Below are 24,018 nucleotides of genomic sequence, written 5' to 3'. Positions count from 1 at the left end.
TATTTGACTATCAAATGGCGTTTTTGTGTGCATGACATGCGTGTACTGCAATTATACGCTTGTGTTGTGGTTCCATGTCTGAATTAATTTCTGAATGTTTAAAAAAATATTTTTGGATAACTCAGCTTGTGTAGCAATTAACTGTTTCCTGTCATGTGAATTTTTAATTTACACATGTGGCCCAGTATCATATAACGTTAAAAAGAACACCTTTCTCTCTTAAGTCATCTTCTCTTAGCCCTAGGACAGATCAATTGCTCAATTCCCCTCCACCCCATTAGATCCCCTTCTCCATCCCATTGGATCCCCTTCTCCACCCCATTGATCCCCTTCTCCACCCCATTGATCCCCTTCTACACCCCATTGATCCCCTTCACCCCATTGATCCCCTTCTCCACCCCATTGATCCCCTTCACCCCATTGATCCCCTTCTCCACCCCATTGGATCCCCTTCTACACCCCATTGATCCCCTTCTACACCCCATTGATCCCCTTCTCCACCCCATTGATCCCCTTCTCAACCCCATTGATCCCCTTCTCCATCCCATTGATCCCCTTCTCCACCCCATTGATCCCCTTCTCCATCCCATTGATCCCCTTCTCCACCTTGCTAGGTACTGGAGCCACAACTATAGGAGAATAGACGGACATTCTTTTAGCAGTCAAAACCTTTTGATCTAGAACGTATCGGCCGTGTGAATAACGTAACATTCTAGGTTTGTCAACCCCTTTATTTATTTAAGGCTCCTTGTACCTATTTTCCCTTCATGCTTACTAATAAGTGTATTATTTAATTCAGTTGTATTGTTTCAGTAATAGTGTGAGTACAGCAGGGGTGCGGTGAGCTATTTACTATTTTTTACTTTTTATTTTACCAGGTAAGGCCCAATGATATATAGCTCTTTTCCAGAAGTATCCTGGCCACAAATGACAGCTCAACGAAGTGGCTTATCCAGGAGCGGAGCCAGGGGGGTGACAGGGTAGACAATTGTCACCCCCGAAAAAAAATAAAAAATCTGAAACATTCTGCGTATAAGTGTACGACACTCGGTCAGGCAGACTCCGTGCAACTGCATTGTCAGAGTGTGTCGCCAACCGATGGCGTGGGGTACAGCCGATTTCTCATTCAATCATTCTTGAAATTAAAATTTGTTGAATGTCACCCCGGGCTGAAAATCACGTCGCAATTTATATCAGCCAAGTAGTCTAAACGCGTCTTGATTATAAATGTGGAGAAAAAACCCGGACGACCGGGATACATTTTCACGCGACCACGGAGAGAGAGACACCGCAAACTTCAAATATACAGCAGCAGCAGGCGTCAGCGTCGGGATGGAACTCACGACCTCCTGCATACCAGGCGACGGAGTTAACATCTCCTAGCCACCATGATGATGATGATGAGAGAGACACACAAACTCCAAATATACAGCAGCAGCAGGCGTCAGGGTCGGGATGGAATCCACGACCTCCTGCATAGCAGGCGAGGTAGTTAACATCTCCTAGCCACCATGATGATGATGAGACACACAAACTCCAAATATATAGCAGCAGCAGCAGCAGGTGTCAGGGTCGGGATGGAATCCACGACCTCCTGCATAGCAGGCCACGGAGTTAACATCTCCTAGCCACCATGATGATGATGAGAGAGAGACACAAACTCCAAATATACAGCAGCAGGCGTCAGGGTCGGGATGGAATCCACGACCTCCTGCATAGCAGGCGACGGAGTTAACATCTAGCCACCGTGATGATGATGATGAGAGACACAAACTCAAAATATACAGCAGCAGGCGTCAGGGTCGGGATGGAATCCACGACCTCCTGCATAGCAGGCGACGGAGTTAACATCTCCTAGCCACCATGATGATGAGACACAAACTCCAAATATACAGCAGCAGGCGTCAGGGTCGGGATGGAATCCACAACCTCCTGCATAGCAGGCGACGGAGTTAACATCTAGCCACCGTGATGATGATGATGAGAGACACAAACTCAAAATATACAGCAGCAGGCGTCAGGGTCGGGATGGAATCCACGACCTCCTGCATAGCAGGCGACGGAGTTAACATCTCCTAGCCACCATGATGATGATGAGAGAGAGACACAAACTCCAAATATACAGCAGCAGGCGTCAGGGTCGGGATGGAATCCACGACCTCCTGCATAGCAGGCGACGGAGTTAACATCTAGCCACCGTGATGATGATGATGAGAGACACAAACTCAAAATATACAGCAGCAGGCGTCAGGGTCGGGATGGAATCCACGACCTCCTGCGTACCAGGTAACGAAGTTAACATCTCCTAGCCACCATGATGATGATGAGACACACAAACTCCAAATATATAGCAGCAGGCGTCAGCGTCGGGATGGAACTCACGACCTCCTGCATACCAGGCGACGGAGTTAACATCTCCTAGCCACCATGATGATGATGAGAGAGACACACAAACTCCAAATATACAGCAGCAGCAGGCGTCAGGGTCGGGATGGAATCCACGACCTCCTGCATAGCAGGCGAGGTAGTTAACATCTCCTAGCCACCATGATGATGATGATGAGACACACAAACTCCAAATATATAGCAGCAGCAGCAGGCGTCAGGGTCGGGATGGAATCCACGACCTCCTGCATAGCAGGCGACGGAGTTAACATCTCCTAGCCACCATGATGATGAGACACAAACTCCAAATATATAGCAGCAGGCGTCAGGGTTGGGATGGAACACACGACCTCCTGTATACCAGGCGACGGAGTTAACATCTCCTAGCCACCATGATGATGATGATGAGAGAGACACACAAACTCCAAATATACAGCAGCAGCAGGCGTCAGGGTCGGGATGGAATCCACGACCTCCTGCATAGCAGGCGACGGAGTGAACATCTCCTAGCCACCATGATGATGATGAGAGAGAGCCACAAACTTCAAATATACAGCAGCAGGCGTCAGGGTCGGGATGGAATCCACGACCTCCTGCATAGCAGGCGACGGAGTTAACATCTCCTAGCCACCATGATGATGATGATGAGAGAGACACACAAACTCCAAATATACAGCAGCAGCAGGCGTCAGGGTCGGGATGGAATCCACGACCTCCTGCATAGCAGGCGAGGTAGTTAACATCTCCTAGCCACCATGATGATGATGAGACACACAAACTCCAAATATATAGCAGCAGCAGCAGGCGTCAGGGTCGGGATGGAATCCACGACCTCCTGCATAGCAGGCCACGGAGTTAACATCTCCTAGCCACCATGATGATGAGACACAAACTCCAAATATATAGCAGCAGGCGTCAGGGTTGGGATGGAATCCACGACCTCCTGCATAGCAGGCGACGGAGTTAACATCTCCTAGCCACCATGATGATGATGAGAGAGAGACACAAACTCCAAATATACAGCAGCAGGCGTCAGGGTCGGGATGGAATCCACGACCTCCTGCATAGCAGGCGACGGAGTTAACATCTAGCCACCGTGATGATGATGATGAGAGACACAAACTCAAAATATACAGCAGCAGGCGTCAGGGTCGGGATGGAATCCACGACCTCCTGCGTACCAGGTAACGAAGTTAACATCTCCTAGCCACCATGATGATGATGAGACACACAAACTCCAAATATATAGCAGCAGGCGTCAGCGTCGGGATGGAACTCACGACCTCCTGCATACCAGGCGACGGAGTTAACATCTCCTAGCCACCATGATGATGATGAGAGAGACACACAAACTCCAAATATACAGCAGCAGCAGGCGTCAGGGTCGGGATGGAATCCACGACCTCCTGCATAGCAGGCGAGGTAGTTAACATCTCCTAGCCACCATGATGATGATGATGAGACACACAAACTCCAAATATATAGCAGCAGCAGCAGGCGTCAGGGTCGGGTTGGAATCCACGACCTCCTGCATAGCAGGCGACGGAGTTAACATCTCCTAGCCACCATGATGATGAGACACAAACTCCAAATATATAGCAGCAGGCGTCAGGGTTGGGATGGAACACACGACCTCCTGTATACCAGGCGACGGAGTTAACATCTCCTAGCCACCATGATGATGATGATGAGAGAGACAAACAAACTCCAAATATACAGCAGCAGCAGGCGTCAGGGTCGGGATGGAATCCACGACCTCCTGCATAGCAGGCGACGGAGTGAACATCTCCTAGCCACCATGATGATGATGAGAGAGAGCCACAAACTCCAAATATACAGCAGCAGGCGTCAGGGTCGGGATGGAATCCACGACCTCCTGCATAGCAGGCGACGGAGTTAACATCTCCTAGCCACCGTGATGATGATGATGATGAGAGACACAAACTCCAAATATACAGCAGCAGGCGTCAGGGTCGGGATGGAATCCACGACCTCCTGCGTACCAGGTAACGGAGTTAACATCTCCTAGCCACCATGATGATGATGAGAGAGACACACAAACTCCAAATATATAGCAGCAGGCGTCAGGGTTGGGATGGAACCTACGACCTCCTGTATACCAGGCGACGGAGTTAATATCTCCTAGCCACCATGATGATGATGAGAGAGACACACAAACTCCAAATATACAGCAGCAGCAGGCGTCAGGGTTGGGATGGAATCCACGACCTCCTGCATAGCAGGCGACGGAGTTAACATCTCCTAGCCACCATGATGATGATGAGAGAGACACACAAACTCCAAATATACAGCAGCAGCAGGCGTCAGGGTTGGGATGGAATCCACGACCTCCTGCATAGCAGGCGACGGAGTTAACATCTCCTAGCCACCATGATGATGATGAGAGAGACACACAAACTCCAAATATACAGCAGCAGCAGGCGTCAGGGTCGGGATGGAATCCACGACCTCCTGCATAGCAGGCGACGGAGTTAACATCTCCTAGCCACCGTGATGATGATGATGATGATGAGAGACACAAACTCCAAATATACAGCAGCAGGCGTCAGGGTCGGGATGGAATCCACGACCTCCTGCGTACCAGGTAACGGAGTTAACATCTCCTAGCCACCATGATGATGATGAGAGAGACACACAAACTCCAAATATATAGCAGCAGGCGTCAGGGTTGGGATGGAACCTACGACCTCCTGTATACCAGGCGACGGAGTTAATATCTCCTAGCCACCATGATGATGATGAGAGAGACACACAAACTCCAAATATACAGCAGCAGCAGGCGTCAGGGTTGGGATGGAATCCACGACCTCCTGCATAGCAGGCGACGGAGTTAACATCTCCTAGCCACCATGATGATGATGAGAGAGACACACAAACTCCAAATATACAGCAGCAGCAGGCGTCAGGGTTGGGATGGAATCCACGACCTCCTGCATAGCAGGCGACGGAGTTAACATCTCCTAGCCACCATGATGATGATGAGAGAGACACACAAACTCCAAATATACAGCAGCAGCAGGCGTCAGGGTCGGGATGGAATCCACGACCTCCTGCATAGCAAGCGACGGAGTTAACATCTCCTAGCCACCGTGATGATGATGATGAGAGACACAAACTCCAAATATACAGCAGCAGGCGTCAGGGTCGGGATGGAATCCACGACCTCCTGCGTACCAGGTAACGGAGTTAACATCTCCTAGCCACCATGATGATGATGAGAGAGACACACAAACTCCAAATATATAGCAGCAGGCGTCAGGGTTGGGATGGAACCTACGACCTCCTGTATACCAGGCGACGGAGTTAATATCTCCTAGCCACCATGATGATGATGAGAGAGACACACAAACTCCAAATATACAGCAGCAGCAGGCGTCAGGGTTGGGATGGAATCCACGACCTCCTGCATAGCAGGCGACGGAGTTAACATCTCCTAGCCACCATGATGATGATGAGAGAGACACACAAACTCCAAATATACAGCAGCAGCAGGCGTCAGGGTTGGGATGGAATCCACGACCTCCTGCATAGCAGGCGACGGAGTTAACATCTCCTAGCCACCATGATGATGATGAGAGAGACACACAAACTCCAAATATACAGCAGCAGCAGGCGTCAGGGTCGGGATGGAATCCACGACCTCCTGCATAGCAGGCGACGGAGTTAACATCTCCTAGCCACCGTGATGATGATGATGATGAGAGACACAAACTCCAAATATACAGCAGCAGGCGTCAGGGTCGGGATGGAATCCACGACCTCCTGCATAGCAGGCGACGGAGTTAACATCTCCTAGCCACCGTGATGATGATGATGAGAGACACAAACTCCAAATATACAGCAGCAGGCGTCAGGGTCGGGATGGAATCCACGACCTCCTGCGTACCAGGTAACGGAGTTAACATCTCCTAGCCACCATGATGATGATGAGAGAGACACACAAACTCCAAATATACAGCAGCAGCAGGCGTCAGGGTCGGGATGGAATCCACGACCTCCTGCATAGCAGGCGACGGAGTTAACATCTCCTAGCCATCGTGATGATGATGATGAGAGACACAAACTCCAAATATACAGCAGCAGCAGGCGTCAGGGTTGGGATGGAATCCACGACCTCCTGCATAGCAGGCGACGGAGTTAACATCTCCTAGCCACCATGATGATGCTGAGAGAGACACACAAACTCCAAATATACAGCAGCAGCAGGCGTCAGGGTTGGGATGGAATCCACGACCTCCTGCATAGCAGGCGACGGAGTTAACATCTCCTAGCCACCATGATGATGATGAGAGAGAGACACAAACTCCAAATATACAGCAGCAGCAGGCGTCAGGGTTGGGATGGAATCCACGACCTCCTGCATAGCAGGCGACGGAGTTAACATCTCCTAGCCACCATGATGATGATGAGAGAGACACACAAACTCCAAATATACAGCAGCAGCAGGCGTCAGGGTCGGGATGGAATCCACGACCTCCTGCATAGCAGGCGACGGAGTTAACATCTCCTAGCCATCGTGATGATGATGATGAGACACAAACTCCAAATATACAGCAGCAGCAGGCGTCAGGGTCGGGATGGAATCCACGACCTCCTGCATACCAGGCGACGGAGTTAACATCTCCTAGCCGCAATGATGATGATGAGAGAGACACACAAATTCCAAATATATAGCAGCAGGCGTCAGGGTTGGGATGGAACCCACGACCTCCTGTATACCAGGCGACGGAGTTAATATCTCCTAGCCAGCATGATGATGATGAGAGAGACACACAAACTCCAAATATACAGCAGCAGCAGGCGTCAGGGTTGGGATGGAATCCACGACCTCCTGCATAGCAGGCGACGGAGTTAACATCTCCTAGCCACCATGATGATGATGAGAGAGACACACAAACTCCAAATATACAGCAGCAGCAGCAGGCGTCAGCGTCGGGATGGAATCCACGATCTCCTGCATACCAGGCGACGGAGTTAACATCTCCTAGCCACCTTGACAACCCATTCCTGGGACCCCCTCTTCATCAACCTGCTCTGATCAACATGGTGAAATATGGTCAAACAACCCTTGGCGTGGGAAGACCATCCATTCGCTACAAGCTGGGGTGTTTTCCTTTCAATTAATAATTCTTAGGTAATTTTAATAAAGTGGGAGATATTTTAACACACGGCACAGACTGGAAGCTGGGGGTTTTATAACACGTTGTCAACAAAGGTGAAAACAAAACGTTTTAATGTAGCGCATTGAGACAATAGATTGCGCCAACGTTAATTTTAAAAGTTCGCATTGAAACAAACTATTTGCAAAGGAGACCACAGTACTGTACCTTAAACATTGATGAATATACTCTCAAAGACACGGGTACATGAAATTGACCAAACATCGCAACAGAAATCCATGAAAATGCCTTTCCTACACACAGCATGTGTATTTGTGCCTGCTGTTTTATTCACACCTATTCGTAAAACATTTATTCACAAATGACGTAAAAAATCGGCACACTAGCCCCCCCTCAGGACCCTCTTAATAATACATTCAAATACTATTGTGAATATTTAAAATCGCATTCTTTTGTAAGGCGCATTCCCGTTGTTTGATAAGCCACTGCTGGGGAATTACCGTACTACTATCGCTCCTGATTAATAGTCGGGGGCTTTAACATCACAACATCCCATCTCTGGGTCATCTCTGTCGGGGTCAGTGGTCAAACATTTACCCACGAGCTTCTGCATTCACCGCTTCGACAATTATCAATCTATTCTGAAGTCGTTAGTGAAAAACATTTTTTTAAAAAGAAATTCGCGCAAACGTACTCGTTTGGTATCGGATGCATTTTCCACACAAACCTCGATGTTAAGATTTTTGTTTTAAATCTCCCATCACATTTGTGTTTTTTTTGTGCGGCCGTTCCTACCCCTTTAAGGCTGCGAGATCGCCGAGCGGTGATTTTAAGTCTCCGTGGGCCATGAAACATAAGCTGTTTGGCAACATGAACCGCTGTCGCGTGATAAGTTAAGTGTATTGTTGTTTTTTTTACTCGAGATGCTTGCACGAAGCTTCAGGGACGATAACAGCGGTGGTCGTTTACGGAACCGGCCGTTTGGAAGCGGCGGTCGCGTCAATAACATTCGAACCGAACCAGGGATAAAATATTTATTTAAAAAAAAACCCCGCCGCGTGTTTGTAACTTTTCTGGCAACTGCAACCGCGTGTTAGCTTTAAGCGGCGGCGCTTTGTGTGGTTTATTTTTTTTCCCTTTCAGCCGAACAATTTGATCGCCTCAGAGGCCGCACAAAAACAATTGGGCGGGAAGAGAAAGCGGCCCCTCGCGGTGACGTCGCCACCCGCGCCATCGCGCTTATGACGTCACGAGGGGTGGGGTGTGTGAGCGTTAGTCGACACGGACTGGAATCGTTTCCATCGATCCGACCGGTTATAAGCCAATAAGTGCATCGAGCTGCTCGTTCAACAAATCGAACATTTTCGATTCGTGCACACCCATTGCAAGCCAACGCTTCACGGGAAACTCCGCCGGTAGATTGAAAAAAAAACACACCCAAGTCGCGATAACCCAATCCCCCTGTTTACTATAAGTTGAGTCGATTCCACGTTTGTCTAAGCACGAGAGTCGAATTGCGACGCGGGCGTTTGAATTGTTACTCCGCCCAAGCGGGAACGGGCGCGGGGGCGGGGGTTGAAGGGGCGGGGGGTTTAGGGGGCTGGGCTTGAGGAGGCGGGGGCTTGAGGGGGCGTGACCTCGCAAATGGTGGCGGGGGGGGGTTTACATTATCTAGCGCGGATGCGCGCCGCGTCACGTGGGGCGCGTCGCCGCCTATGCACGCTGGGAATTGCAACGGGGGTCTCCGGCGCGCGCACGGCGCTGCCCCGGCCGCTAGGGGGCGCGCGGCGTCGCCCGGGGTAACGGGCGGTGCGTTTCCCGCCGACACTTAGACCGCCAGATGGCAGCTCAGGATAAAGCGTCCTCCTCTTGCGCTCTATTCGCCCCTTTTTTTCCTCGGTCGGCCCGCGAGTTGTTTTTTTTTGAAGGGAGAGTGAGCGAAAAGGCGCGCCGGTGAGTGAGAAGGCCCCTTCCCTTTTGCCGCGACGCTCTCGCCGCGCCGCGACGTTCGTTTATTGGTGACGCCCGGTCGCGTCCGCGTCGCCCAAGCCGCCGCGCTTGTCGGGGGTTCGGGGGCGGCCGTTAGGCCAGAGCCAGGCTCGCGCGGAGCCTAGGCCCCGGGCAAGATGGCGGTGGGGGGATTAATTTATTATTTATTTCGCCGCGTGTATGTATGTGTGTATGTATGTGTACGTGCGTGTGTCCATGTGTGGATATGTGCATACGTGTGGATGCATAGGTGTACATGTCGGTACATAGGTGTATGTGTTGTATGCGTTTGTTTATGTTTGCATTGGGGTACGTGAGTTTGTGTACATGTGTGTACATGAGGGCAGAGGTGTGCGTGTGTATTTGTATGTGTACGCACGTGTTTAGTATATGCACACGCGAATTGAGATATTCGTACGTGTTACAAAGTTGATGTGTATGCGTTTACTGTATATCTCACGTTGTTTACACTACTGTATAAAGACAGTTTATACAGTTTATACAGTGCGTTCTACAATCTATTATAGAATCGAAATAGGCTGAACTGCATATACTGTATGTACAATGGCTTAAGGCAGACGGGATGTTAGCGGTGCGAGTGCGTTTTTTAAACTTGTTTACGTTCGTCGCGTTTACAATCTTTTTATTCGTGGTCGTGTTATTAGTGTTGTACGTGAGGCTGTCGCTTGTACGTGTCACGTAAAGGGACACTTCGTGTGTAACTTGTGGTGTTTGTGACGATAACAAAAACGGAACCCGTTGTGTTGGAGCGGAGACGTGGCGGGGGATGGGCAATTAAACCCACACCAAGTTCACTTCAAGCCCTGCGCCGGTTACGGCGTTCGCTAAATAAACACAAACGCGAAAATCATCGATCGCTTGACAGTATATACAGCTAGTCGCCCCAACTTAAACGAACATCGGGACAAATGTGACTTAGAAAAAAATTGATATAATTTCCCCCTCCCCCCCCTTCCTCCTCCACTCCCCTCCCACGGAGTACCGTGTGCGTACAAGCAACTGAGGTCATGTGGCAAACACGCCGCCCATTTTACCACTTGTACACTCGCCTGCGCCCCGGCTTTACTCGGTGATCTATGGGACAGAGCTCTCTGTCGAGAGGAACCGGGCTTGGAAATGGTGCCCCCCACACGCCCACAATCTCCGCACCCCCCCCCCCACCACCGCCGCAACGTTGCGAAGTCGTCGACCTTGTAGAGTCGAGATGATAATTTAACCACCGTCTCGATGTCTTTATCCCCCCCCTCTCCCATCATCCACCTCTCTTTAAAATTGCTCAAGAGCGGAGGCGGAGGAGGAGGCTGTGGCGGCCCTGGCCACTTGAGCCGATCTTAAAATGGCGGTCATTTGCTCGGGCAGATCTGGCGACTGCGGCGTGCGTGGTGTTTTCGTTTAGGGGGTGGCGGGGAACACGCAAATATCTATATTGTTGTACTCCTTGTTTGTGTAACTTTAACGTCGTTATACCACTAAACCGGAGGGTGTTTGTTTTCTTCTGTTCGATGCTAAAATGTCATCTTGCGTGTGTTGACACGTACACAAAGACAAATTCTCCCCCCCCCCCGTGTAGCCTTAACAGACTGTTGGGGCAAGTGCTGTTAGCGAGTAGCGCCTCTATGAAGGGGGTGGGGTGGCCGGCACCACGCACGGCCGCTTTTGTGTCCCCCAGTGGCGATGTTTACTACACACCGCACCGGGTTCTCGTTTGAGGGGTGGCCCGGGACCCCGGTTCTTGTGTTGGCCGTGGGGCTGGAATCCAACTGGGGGTGGTAGTTGGATTCCAGGGGGTGGTAGTTGCAGCGCGCTAAGCGCTGCTACGCTACCGCTCCCCATCAAGCACGCAAGCATATACGTGCTCGACACATTTGTTTTTGTTAAATATTTCGCGTACAAATAGGGAACGGAAGAAAAGTAACAGCAGTCGTTGTTACAAATGCGTTGCGAGGTACAAGTTGTAAATTAAAAGGCCGTAGTTAAAGATAAAACGCGTACGTGTATAAATGTAAACGTTACTAAAACACTAACTTACAGTATTCGTATTTAAGAGAGGTGGGGTGGACGGAATAATGAAATTGGTAAAATGTCAACATTTGTCCGATTCGTTTTTAACGGATACAGACAACGCGCAAAAAATTTAAATGCACCTAAATATGTAAAATAAATGTGCAAGGTCGCGTTTTATATCATTCCCCTTAACGACATTGAGTTGTGTTGACCATAGCACTCTGACCAATGTACAGTACCAATTACGTGTGCTACTAACTCGCGTATTTACCGATCCCTTGCGTACACGTGTGTGTGTGTGATGCGATGCTCGGTCTATTTAAACTGCTGGGGGTGGTGGTGTGGGGGGTGCAGGAGGCAGGAGGCTTCATTGATGGATGTGGAGATGCAAACGCAATACGTGTCCCGTTTTAATAGCTGCGGTGACCCACACTTGCATGGGGTTTTGCGACTTAATGTGTGATGATGCTGTGCCCAGATTGGGCTGGGAGCGGGTGTTGAACTGGTTTTTGCAGTTGCGACGGCCCCGCTTGACATGGGCAGATAGACGCAACAACAGCATTGGATTCGTAGCCGTCAACGCATCAAATGGATTTATTTATGATTGCTTTTAAATTGGTGATGTATGTCTCCCACATTGGCAGGTGTGTGGCTGTAGAAGTTTGTATTAGATTGGTCACCAAAGTGATTATAAAACTGATTCATAACTGAATGGACTAGGTATTTGGTATTAATTAGTGATATCTTTATTTTGATGGTATTTAACACCAAATTTAACCAGTGCTGTCCTACGTGTGACTTCCATGCATGCGTAAAACGACTCCACATACTTGCCCGTTCACGTGTTTCAAGCCCATATTTAGTTCACCCTTGTATTAAACGATGACCCCTAATGAACTGGAGTGCACAACACTGGCCTTTTTGGCTGCAGCAAATGGTACAACGACTGGCTTGCGTGTAACGACTTTGCGTTTTTCCCGAGTGTCCTGGAGTAAACCGTGTGTTTAAATTCTGACGCTGAATATTCCCGTCCAACCATAATGCTAATGTTATGAGACTCGTGCCTTTAAGGTTTCAAATAAGACGAGCAAACAAATGTATTGCACCGCATACAGTTCGTCCAGTGTTAACACAGGTGAGGGTAGTTATTGAGTGCTTCTTGGCTTAACGTGTTAGTTGGTCGTGGACGAAAAGAAACCAGCGTCATTCTCAAGTGCACAGTCGTTGAGGCTTTGTACACAATATGATGCAGTTAAGCACTCATTGGGCCAATGTTGGCCGAATGCAGCATGGCAACTGGGTACATCTGTTTGAGGTTCGGCGGACCCAAACGAGAGATGATGGTGTGCGTTTGACCACAACAGTAGTTTATTATCAGCAGTGTACCACCTTCCAGCTTTCTCGTCGTGCAAGTTAATGAGGGGGCCATTTTACCATTGTGTTTTTTTTAATTCTTGGGGTTTGGTGCCGTCTCGTCAAAACTGATTTGATAATGGCAGTGCTTGACAGCAAGTGAGGGGTTTAAAGGCCCAAAATGCATAATCCAAGACAGTTCTGCTCCATCTGGCATAGAGTACGAACTCGGTATGCATTTAGACCTACTTATGTGTAAGAATGTACTCGACATTGTCTACCATGCCAAATGCAGTTAAACCATACAACTGGGAATATAACGAATCGTAAGAGAAAAAAATGCAATTTTCCTGGAGAGTTAAATTAATGTAAAGCTGAAAATGGCATTGGTCAAAAATGAAATCGTTTGAGGTAGAGGTTGATTCCGTGCCATGCCATGTGATCGGATAATAGGTTTGATACTTGGCGTGACCAAAAGTGGGTACAGGTGCAATATTCATCGTACTGTGCCCAATGGGAAGGCATGCAAAAAATCACAGCTGGTTCACTCAGTGCAGCAACAGATCATGGTGATGAATATTATATATTGTAGATGGCTAGTTGTGCAAGGTGTACAGTACATTACAGACGTAGATGCATTGGAAGACGTTTTGTGTGTAAATTCGGTTGCACCAAAATCATACGACTAGCTTTTCATAAATGGTCGCCTTTAGTGTAAAAAAGCATCTATGACACTATCTTTATTATATCTCAGTGTATTATATAAAAGAGAATCTTATAATTTGTGGAATGTTTATGCAGATATCTAGCAAATTAATGTCCCAGAATATGAAGTCTTTCTCAAGTAAAGGAGAAGGTACAGATGTCACACTTGAATGATCATAGTAGACCAATATTCTAGTGTGCCTGCTTGAATACACGCAAAAACACGGCAACAAAACCATTATATGAAATCGAGAAGGGTCCTTAAGCTCTTGGGCCCAATATTTCTTTCGCCTTGTTTGCTCTGAACAGTTTTTTTGCCCCTTAAAGCATGCACCTACAATCCCCTTGTCAATTTGGGGCCTTCGAACTCATTCTTGACACTGGGCGAATGCTGTCTAGAAAATGTGTACAAAAATGTAATACCCATAGATGTTGTGCCTTTGTCATTGAATTGCTTTTTTACTCCCCTATTTACATTGAGTTGATTTAAAAGCCAAAGTGTAGGGTTGATTGTGAGTAATCACCAATTTCTTTAAAATAAAGATATTACTGCCTTTGGTAATTTTATCTTGATTGGCATTTCAAGGTGACATTGTTTAATGAGCTACGTTTTTTTTATTGCCTTTTTGGATTGTATCATCAACCAATGCGCACACGGTTGTGATTTCTACGACATACACTAGATGTGATTAAGTGAACGTGTTAGTTGTAGAGAGTGCTATGGAGTAGCATTACTTGAGGCATTTCTCAGACAATGCCTGCAAAAGTGGTTTTAATTGCCACTGCTTGGCTGCATAATGAGGTGACGAGGCTTGTGTTATTATTCAGTTCTGGCTGGCGTGCTTGGTACTTGTGTCAGTTTCTTTGAATAGTGCAAATCTCTAAAGCCGTAAACTCACCGAACTAATGCGAATGCAATTACAGGGCACAAACAGTTTAAACGCACTGTACTGCTTAGATGCACTTTTGATACTATGTTCGGTAACACTTTGTTTTCGTATATTGTCCAAGCCTAAAATAGCTAGAAAATCTAAAAGAAAGCATTTTCCTCCACCCTGTGTTGTTGCCTTATTCTTATGTAGTATTTCACACGTAATTATTTTGAGATGCAGCTGAAGTATCCTACACACTGCCGGTCTTATGCATGAGGGTTTGTGACCGTTTTCCATGACCAAGGCCATGCCGTGAAAGATTGCGTCTTCGATGGAGTTGAGGCATAAAAATAAATTATTAAATACGCCTTCAGGGTAGAATCACACTTTTAAACTGTGCTTTGTTACCAATGATGTTCTGAATTTGGTTTCATTGCTTCCACATGTTTCGGTGACGAATCTTGGCATATTAAAGGTATTTGGTGAGTCAGAGATGCACTTTTAAGTAGTTGGTCGCCATTTATTTTTAGCCCAAAAAATCAAAGACCTTGGCAACCCCAAGGTGTAATTGGAGTGTTGAGTGAGGCCTTGTGCGGAGCATTAACAATTCTCGTTGGATATTTTGCTGCATTATTGAACGTAGTCCTGCTTGCTCAGGTCTGGTGCTTCCTCACTGGAAAGTGCTTAACAGCTGGTGTTATATTTTTTGCCTGATTAAAAAAATCAGAAATAAAAAAATGTGCATCTATAGGAATAGGTATTACCCTTTTAACTGGCACAAAAACTGACACCTTTATTCAAGGCATCATGTTTGCAATAACCACAACACAAGCAGTAAAAATTCTTGTGTTGTGGTTATTGCAAACATGATGCCTTGAATGAAGGTGTCAGTTTTTGTGCCAGTTAAAAGGGTAAAACCTATTCCTTTATCTTGTTTCTGTCAAAGGAGGTCTCATAATGTGCATCTATGTTATATATTTTTTATCCAGGTTGTGTTGAGATGTGTCAGCTGATTATTATGAAACATGAACTAGGGCCAAACACAGTACTGACCTATCTTGAAGAAGAAAAAATCACTTAATTGTTGCAAACGTGAGAATATACGTATGCTTTGATTGCCTCCTTTAGTATCTTGTCCCCCTTACCCTGAGGACTGCTCCGCGTTATTCCAACTCAAGCCTGATGATACATTGTGCTGCATATGGTATATAATGGATTGCACTTTTTAAAACTCTGTTCCAGAAGGACACTTCCAAACATTAGTAACAATATATGTTGATCATTGCGAGTGTCTTTGAGGAATGTACAGTACAGTATCTACCGTATACGTTCAGCTGAGACGCAAAAATAACTGGTTTTGCCCTGCAGCAGTTTGGCAAAAATTATCTCCAATTAGACCCCCAAGCCAAGCCGTGTGTCCTCCGAAATGTCATGGTAAATGTTTTTTGGCAGATGACATCATTGTCGTATTTATATAGTACTGGCATACACCAATTAAATAACGGAGTCCTGGTCATATGCAGTAAAGCACAACCTGACATTTTGTGCATTATTTCCTTATATCGGCTTTCCAATTTATACATTTGTGAGTGTTGGTGCGTGATTTTTTTTTCCACTTTGTAATACGAAAAACATATCACTGAGGCTGGGGTGGTGGCTCCTGAGAGCAGAAAGCACTGAAAACGAAGTTTGGCATTACAGAGACATATACTTTTATTTTAAAATGAAAAAAAAGGCAAAGCTTTCGAGTGGATGGCAGTTCAGTGTAGCTGAATGCAGTGCACCTTACAAAGTAGATTTTTGTCATGTCAAAGGGAGGGATTTGGAGCAAGGAAAAATAGAGAATGGCAGTAGTTATATGGCTGAGCATTTGCAAATGTGCAAGGCTAAAGGGTCAAAGTGGTTCATCATCTGAGCTTGCTGGTTTGTTGAATCTTGGGATTTACAGTGCCTTTCAGGAAATGCTTGTAATTTTTCCATTGTATATATGAGAATGCCACGTAAAACATTTTATTCAAACGAAAATTATATGGAAATCCGAAAGAAAAAAAACCTGAGTAGAATTAAAGCTTGCTTGCGTTGGTGCTGGTGTACAGACAGATGTAAAAAAATTCATAATGGTCGCGAAAGCCTACGTGTTAAACAGATGTAAAAAAAAACCTCAACACTTGTCATTCACAATCCTGTATAACATAAAATTCCGATTGGCATTGCCCTTTTTTTTTAATAACAACAGTCTTCATTGTGAGATATTCATAAATGGCTATTGTCCAAATTGTTAGCCTAAAATATTTTATCTTTTCTATAGCCCTGTCAATAATGGGTCGTGCACTTTTTTATTTGAGGTTGAAAAAAATGATATAGTTGGTATTAGTTTTAAAAGGCATTGCACATCAACAATGCCACCTACACAGTCAGTATTGATTTTCCTAAGTATAGTTGTCTGGCATTGGGATCTATATCATAGCAGCTGAGAACCCATTTCCACATTAAATTCAACTAGTTGATTCTAACCGACCTCAAATTCAAAATACCTATGCATCTTGTGTTCCAAGGAACCAATTCGAAAAGCTTTCTAGAATATGAAATTTCACACCAGAATAACACCTGCATACAGTTTTGCTGATTTTCACATTTTAGAACGGGGTTAGGTGTGAGTGGTTCCAAAACTGTGCGGATCAGTGGTGGGTCTGCAAAGAACGTGGGGAAGTAGTCCTCTCAAGAGTTGCAATCACAATTTTTAAACAAAATGCCGCATTCTTTTTTACACTGCATTGTGGTCGGCGAAGATGTTTTTGTTTTGTAAGAGTTGACTGGTCTGGAAAGGTTGGGACGCGGGAACCGCTTGGGTAGGTACTCGGTGTGTAGAGAGTGCTCTCTACTGTGCTCGTTTAATCATGGTCCCTCATCCCGAGTTAATTTTGAATGTTTGAAAATTGAACAAAAACTATTAACTTTAAATTAGATTTTTTTTAATGAACCGGAGTGCCGTCATTAAACATTAAAGACGAATGTGTGCAGTATTTGGGATGTGTTTCAGCATGAGCTATTTTGCTATTTCAAGTGAAGTCTTGTTCATTGCAAATGCTGTTATAATTAGTGAAAATTCTAAAATATAATTACTCCCATTGAAAACACTTGATCACAATAATTGAATTAAATGTTTTTGCCGCATTACAGGTATTGTTGACCAATTGAGAATATATTTCTATTTGACTTAAATAATTTGGTAGCATTAACAGTGACTTAATATGCCTTACTTGGTTGTTCCAGAAATCGTGTTCATACAGTACATTGTATTGTTTTCACTATTTTTATGTGTGCGAGTTGATTTGAAAAACTATCTCCCTCTTGGCACAGCACAGTTAATGATGCTTAGTGGGATTTCATCAGGTTGCGCTAAATTGAAAGTGTAACTAGATCCATCTGTCTACTGCCAGCTACACTGACCATTTAGGCTCGTCGTAACTTTCAGAAGCGCGAAGCTTGCGTCAAAACCATCCGTATACAGATATCACACTGGCATGAGGACTCCCCCACCACCTTCCCTCTTGTGACGTAATTTTTAATACAATGACATTCCCTACAGGCCATCTGTGCTTTGAAATTGTATTTTTTTTTATTTTCTTACCCTTCATACTCCCCTACTTAATTTCAGTCTCTTTAAATGTGAAATACATGGCTTGTTCTGGATGGTACAATTACATTTTCCAGATGGTTTTCATGATAGACTAGGCATGCTGTCTGTAGTATTACTAACTGGCATGGACGAGCATATTGGCAGTGCAAAAACATCGGTTTATAGAACATAAAAGGTAAAGTGTTTTATCTGAATACGCTAGTTCATACGTGCGACTGAGAAATCAAATTTAACAAAGGAGGATGTTTTCTGCTGATATTGGAATATTATGGAAGTGCATAGTACCATTTGCTAACATTTTCATCCGTTTTGTTGGAACAATGGGCATACATTGGAACATAAATACATTGGGAACAGCATTACAGATCTTCGAATACATTCTACCAAGCTCAGTTTTCTTGTTGTTGCCAGAAACAAGTGTTCGTTGAGTGGAGATTGCTGACAGTGCTGCAGGTTTTCAAATGGCCACATAGATGACCTCAGCCTGGCCAGCACTGCCTGTGGTGTGCTTCCCCATTCAACGCTGATGCCATTGTATGCCGGCTTCGGGCCACGCGTCTTGTCTTTGTCTCCTGAGACACGTGCGGTGGCCTGCTTGTGCGGCTCTGACACCGGGATTGACTGGCCGCACATGGCCTGCTGACTGCCTGGCCATAACCCAGCATGCGTGCGCGAGGGAGACCATCTGCTCATTTGGTCAACAAATTCTGGGTGCACGTCAACGAAAGTGCTCCAATTCGTGCGATGTGAGCGAGTAAGGATGAGTGATATTTTTCCATTCTACATTCTATTTCTGCAAACGCATTATTTTGCATTTCTTATGAAAGAGTTTTTACTTGACATTATTATTTTCATACGCTCCACGTGAATTGACTGCCCTCCCCACTTAGGTTTTGAGTTGAAAGCTTTTGAATTAACAAACCACTAGAGTAGTTTCCCTACCCCCCCACCCCTCCTATCAGCTATGTTCAATCAATGGCTGGATGATGGCCTCCCCAAACCACCTCCACTTCTCACGATTCTGCAGTGCAATCCTAATTCAGCCAGCACCCACGACCAAACTGAAATCACTTCTCGATCTCCTCCGTGTATATCCTCTGAGACACGTTCCATTCCTTGGCTGCCATTCGGCTGTTAATCGTGATCATTGTCCATCATTCCTTCTCGTAACATATCCTGCCCAAGCCCACTCTTTTATATTTTAAATATAGCTATGCTTCTTTGTGCAATTAAAAAAATATATTCTATATATATTTCGATTTAACACGTAGGCTTTCGTGACCAATATCATCCATAAGAGTTTTTTTGGGTTAGATTGTGTAAATATATAAACTACTGGCGAAACGTCGTACTCAGATTGTAAATGTTGTGGATTTGCTCTCCAACACGCCGGCGTGCTGTACTAGTAACGAATTGGCCACGTTCTGTTTACGTGACAACCCTTACTAGTTGGCTGTGTCGGGTGGTGGCGGGTTTAACGACACAACATTTATATATTTACGCGATCTAACCCAAACAAACCTCTATTATATATCATTCAGGACAATATTTCTGAACCATATATTACAGCAGGTAGTATACAGTGATTTCTAACTTTTTTAATTCATGGAGTTACATATAAAAAAAATCCTGAAATCTGCTGTTTCTTGTCACCTATTTTTTTGTATTTTTCCGGTGTGCCACGGGGTGGTCCTCCTTTATCAATTGACATTTTTAGTTTTATTGTTTACAAAAATGGAACAGCCATGCTAGATAATATGAAGAAAGAGCCAAAATACATATTAAAATGGGGAGTCGGACAAGGTGACACGATTTCTAAAAACAAAAGTTTTTAGTGATGGATATTTTCCAAAAATTGGATTGGAGAATCATACGCATAAATATTCGTGGATATAGCATCGTATTTATTTATATATTTATGCGATCTAACCTAAAAAACCCCCTCTATGCATTGTATTTATGTATGTAGACAACCGTGCTAATCGGAGGTTCAGGGCAAGGGCAACAATTAACCATCTCGGATTTACTGACGACATAGTCATAATATCCGAAGGGAATGAAGCTCAGGAAATATTGGATGACATAAAAAGAAGGCTGCAAAGATGGGCTCAAGTCAACTAAACAGCTGGAGGTCTGTCAGAGGGAAACAACCGGAAGTCACAGCAGAGTATGGGTACCTAGGGCAGTTCTTGAAAGCAGAGAATGTTTAAAACGATTATCGTTTTCAATAAGAGTGGGTCGGATTGTTTCAGAAAGCTGTACCTGGTAAGGAACTTAACATATCTTTTACTTTATCGACATTATTTTGCCTGCCTTACGTTCATTGCAATGCCAATGACCTATAGTATGTCACTCGTAATTGTTGGGAAGCAAGTGCCCCGCAGATAATGCTGCTTTGGCATTGTTTTGAGAGGACTGCTGAATGGGCCTGTTAGAAACTCCCCCCCCCCCCCCCCGACAAACGACTGGTTGCAGGATGTATTCATGTTGGCAGCACATAGCCCACGCAGCCTGTTGCCCACAACTGTTCCCACATGTCGTATAGGTCGTCAATAAATATGAAGTGGGTTGTATATTGCTTAATGGCAGCCCATTTTTATCATCTGAAAGAGTTTGGGTCACGTGATAGTTGTCTCTTGATGTCAAAGGTGGACCATTCAAGTTCCTTGTTTTAGACTTGATATGGCCTCCAAGATAAATTTTACGAGCTGTTGATGTCAACGGCCGAAATCCTTAAGCTGCAGGTACATTACTTTAAACTGTAAAACAAATATAAATTAACATAGCATTGTAGTATATTCTGAGAAGGGAGCAAACGCTTGGAACCATTAAATTATAGAACAAAACTAATTCTTCAGTGTATGCGTTCGTATGCCAAAATGGATCGCAATTACTACGGCTAAATCAAAATCGTGCAGATTTTGAACGATTGAATGGCTCCGATATTGTTTGCAATGCCATGTAGTTATGAATTATCATTGTAGTGTCCCCAGATTGCAGAGACCTTTTTTATGGTTCCCTGACAACAAGCACGTTTTGCCAGCGATTACCTCTTTACAACGTGGCAAAGGTGGTGCTCAGGAGGCAGGCCTGCATCTCCCTGCCTGCAGGGCCTTAAAACTCCCAGTTGGCTTGTTCCTCTGATTACAAGCAGCGAATTAAACGCGCATCATTTTTATGTTATTGCCACGTGCGCAAGCCTTGTGGACACGTGTGTCAGGTGTGGCAAAAACGGTGAATTGAATTCATAATCAGTGCTGCAATGCAGTTAACACGCTATCTATTGGCCCTCTGTGCCTTGGCACTTAAGCAACCCGTTCTGGTTTGATTTAAACACATGAGTTCAAGTGCCGTTATACCGTTTGCTCAGCTTATACATTGCAGAAGTTGACTAAAGTTGCTCCTGGAAAAGCATTTGTTTGTATTTTTCTGAGCGGAAATGCGTAATCGATTTGATTAAATGTTGTATTTATTTTCTTTATTTTGGAGTGGGGTTTAATTGGTCGTGTATGTGCTGCCCCATAGTTTGTCTCGCTGCCAGTTATTTTTTGGTTTATATTCTGCCTACGTGAGGCAGATAACTCATATTTTGTTGCATTACTTAATGCTGGAGTGATTATGAGATTTGCATTCATCGCCTTCTGACTGTGGAGCACACCAGGGAATCCTAGTTGCATGCTGGCATGTGTCGTCGAGTCACAATTCAACGGAATGCTTGGTAGCATGTGTTGTATCCTTAATGTTACCTTTATAGTGCATATTTATGGCTTGTTGCCCAAATTAAATGCCACTTTCTGTTAGTCGTGCGTGTGCACGCGCATGCTTGCGTATGCACTACGTTTGTTTTCTTGGCGCATGCAGTGTCTCTGAGGACTGCAGCATAATAAGAATTGGCTAGAGATAAGTCGTTGGGAAGCCATGCACCTGCGGCGTGTAGACATGCAGTGCGGGGCATCACAAATACAGCACGCAGCTGAGCGGGCTGATTAGAAGCAGGCAGCAGGCTTGGCTTAGCCGGGTAATAGTTCTATCATTCAGACAGACGAACTTGCGCTTGCTCGCACGCACGCTCACAACCCTGCCCACCCCTCCCCTTCATCTACCCCCAGCTCCCGTTCCAGCCAAACCCCTTGCCACCACCCCCACCAATGCTCTCGCTTCCCTACCTCCTCCCCCCCCTACTCACCCACCTCTTCCATTTTTTTTAGCAGCCCTGCTAAAGGATGTGGGAAGCCCTGTAGATATGGGATCTTGAGCGCCCACGCACATGCCCCGACTACGCTCTGTTTAAGGCTGAGTGGGACTAAAAGGTGATGGCCTGTTGGCCGTTGTTGCGACCCGAATTCTCATGCTTATTTAGCCTCTGTGCCGTCTTGCTCAGGCATTGATATACACATTGTGGTACCACTTGTATATATTAACAAGGACTTGTCAATCTGCTGAGAATGCTGATCTGAGTTTAAATGTTTTGGGTTAACAAAAAGTGCCAATTGTAACCAGACCAGTAAATTAGGAATATTATTTTACCAGGTGGAAGTCTAACACAAGGTCTACTGCAAGGAAGCCTTTGGATAAATAAAAGTAAAACGAGCTTGGTACAGAATTTATGTTTGAATACATATTTGGTGTTCTTATTGTGCGAGTTGACAAAGGTAAATATTAATACGATAGGAAATGAAATTGGAAGAATTTGAAGGACATTCCAAGTATGCACGCATTTTAATATAAAACAGCACAAAATATTAATTAATAATTTAGGTATGTTTAATAGTATTACATAACGTCTCAGTTGTCTCGTTAATTAAATAAAACCTAAACATTACATGTATTCTGTTTTTCGGTGGTTGCATGGTTATTAGAAAAATAAGTCGGTGATTTCCTGCTCAAATGACCAATGAGGTGTGGTGCCCATACACTGAACATCCCTGACCCGATGGTGGTAATTCCTCGTTCATATGGCAGGGGCGAGTCTATTCGTATGACGTCGTGACAATGTGCCCATTATTGTATTGACCCCGGATGGACGATGGGCAGAATTGAGCCCCAGCCAGGATATGATGGGCTCATCGTGTTTTAGAAAATAAACCCCCCCCCCCTCAAAACTTACACGGGCTTTGGAGTTTGAATCCACGAACCAAGCCACAGAGGTTCACTTTCATTGTTATTCATCCCGCTGGCAATTCCAGGGTGGGGCTGTTTGGAAGCGGGCTGGTGGTGGAGGTTGATTCGGATTGGGGTGGGGGTGTGGTGGCTGGGTTGTGTGGGCGGCGGGAGGAGGAGGAGGAGAGGAGGGGAGCGAAGCGAGGGGGAGGGGAGAGGCGGGGCCACAAATCGTCATGGTGGATTCTCGTTTTGAATTCGGCAGCGTGCGTCCAATCCCAGGCGGGTGCCGCTGGCTGGCCGTGTGGTGTTGCGGCGCGTGTGGGGGATGGGCAGTGGAGCTGCTCCTGCTGCTGTTACTCTGCCACAGCCGCTTAAAGGGGCACTGTATATATGGTGCCATTTTCTGGTCTCAACCCGGACGACGTTGTCTCTGAGTGGCCGTGAAGGAACGCGCTTGATTAAGAAATAGTCGGAATAAAACTTAAAATGCGTTACCTTGTGGAGCCCATCTCTCCTCAATGTTTATGTTCGGAAGTCTTTGTTAAAAAATACATTTAGTCAAAGTGGCGTTGTAAAGAAACAGGGTTCCAGTGTTCGCTCATAAATTTCATCCCTTTTTTAGGAAGACCTTCCATTTTGGTCAACATAATTGTTTGCTTTTGCCTTGAGACATTTAAAGCATGATGTAATTGAATTTAACCGGGGCTTTCATATATGTATACTATTGTGTGAACATTACATTTTAACTGGTTTTCCATTGAAATAAAATCTGTAACAGTTAAATCTACCACCCCCCTCCAACTAA

General features: G+C 45.5%; 1 protein-coding gene across 1 annotated transcript in view; it reads left to right on the top strand.

Moving 5' to 3' along the window:
• The first annotated feature begins 9,324 nt into the window (after positions 1 to 9,324).
• LOC116952481 (cohesin subunit SA-2-like) overlaps positions 9,325 to 24,018 on the top strand; it is a 48,787-nt gene continuing 34,093 nt past the window's right edge. The window contains exon 1 of the mRNA XM_032971867.2: positions 9,325 to 9,479. The gene's annotated coding sequence lies outside the window, so the exon portion shown is untranslated. The remainder of the gene's footprint in view (positions 9,480 to 24,018) is intronic.

This window comes from Petromyzon marinus, chromosome 47, assembly GCF_048934315.1.
Source record: "Petromyzon marinus isolate PM22_M1 ecotype Great Lakes invasive population chromosome 47, UKy_Petmar_22M1.pri1.0, whole genome shotgun sequence".
NCBI lineage: Eukaryota > Metazoa > Chordata > Hyperoartia > Petromyzontiformes > Petromyzontidae > Petromyzon > Petromyzon marinus.
This window is presented reverse-complemented; position numbering and strand designations above follow the sequence as displayed.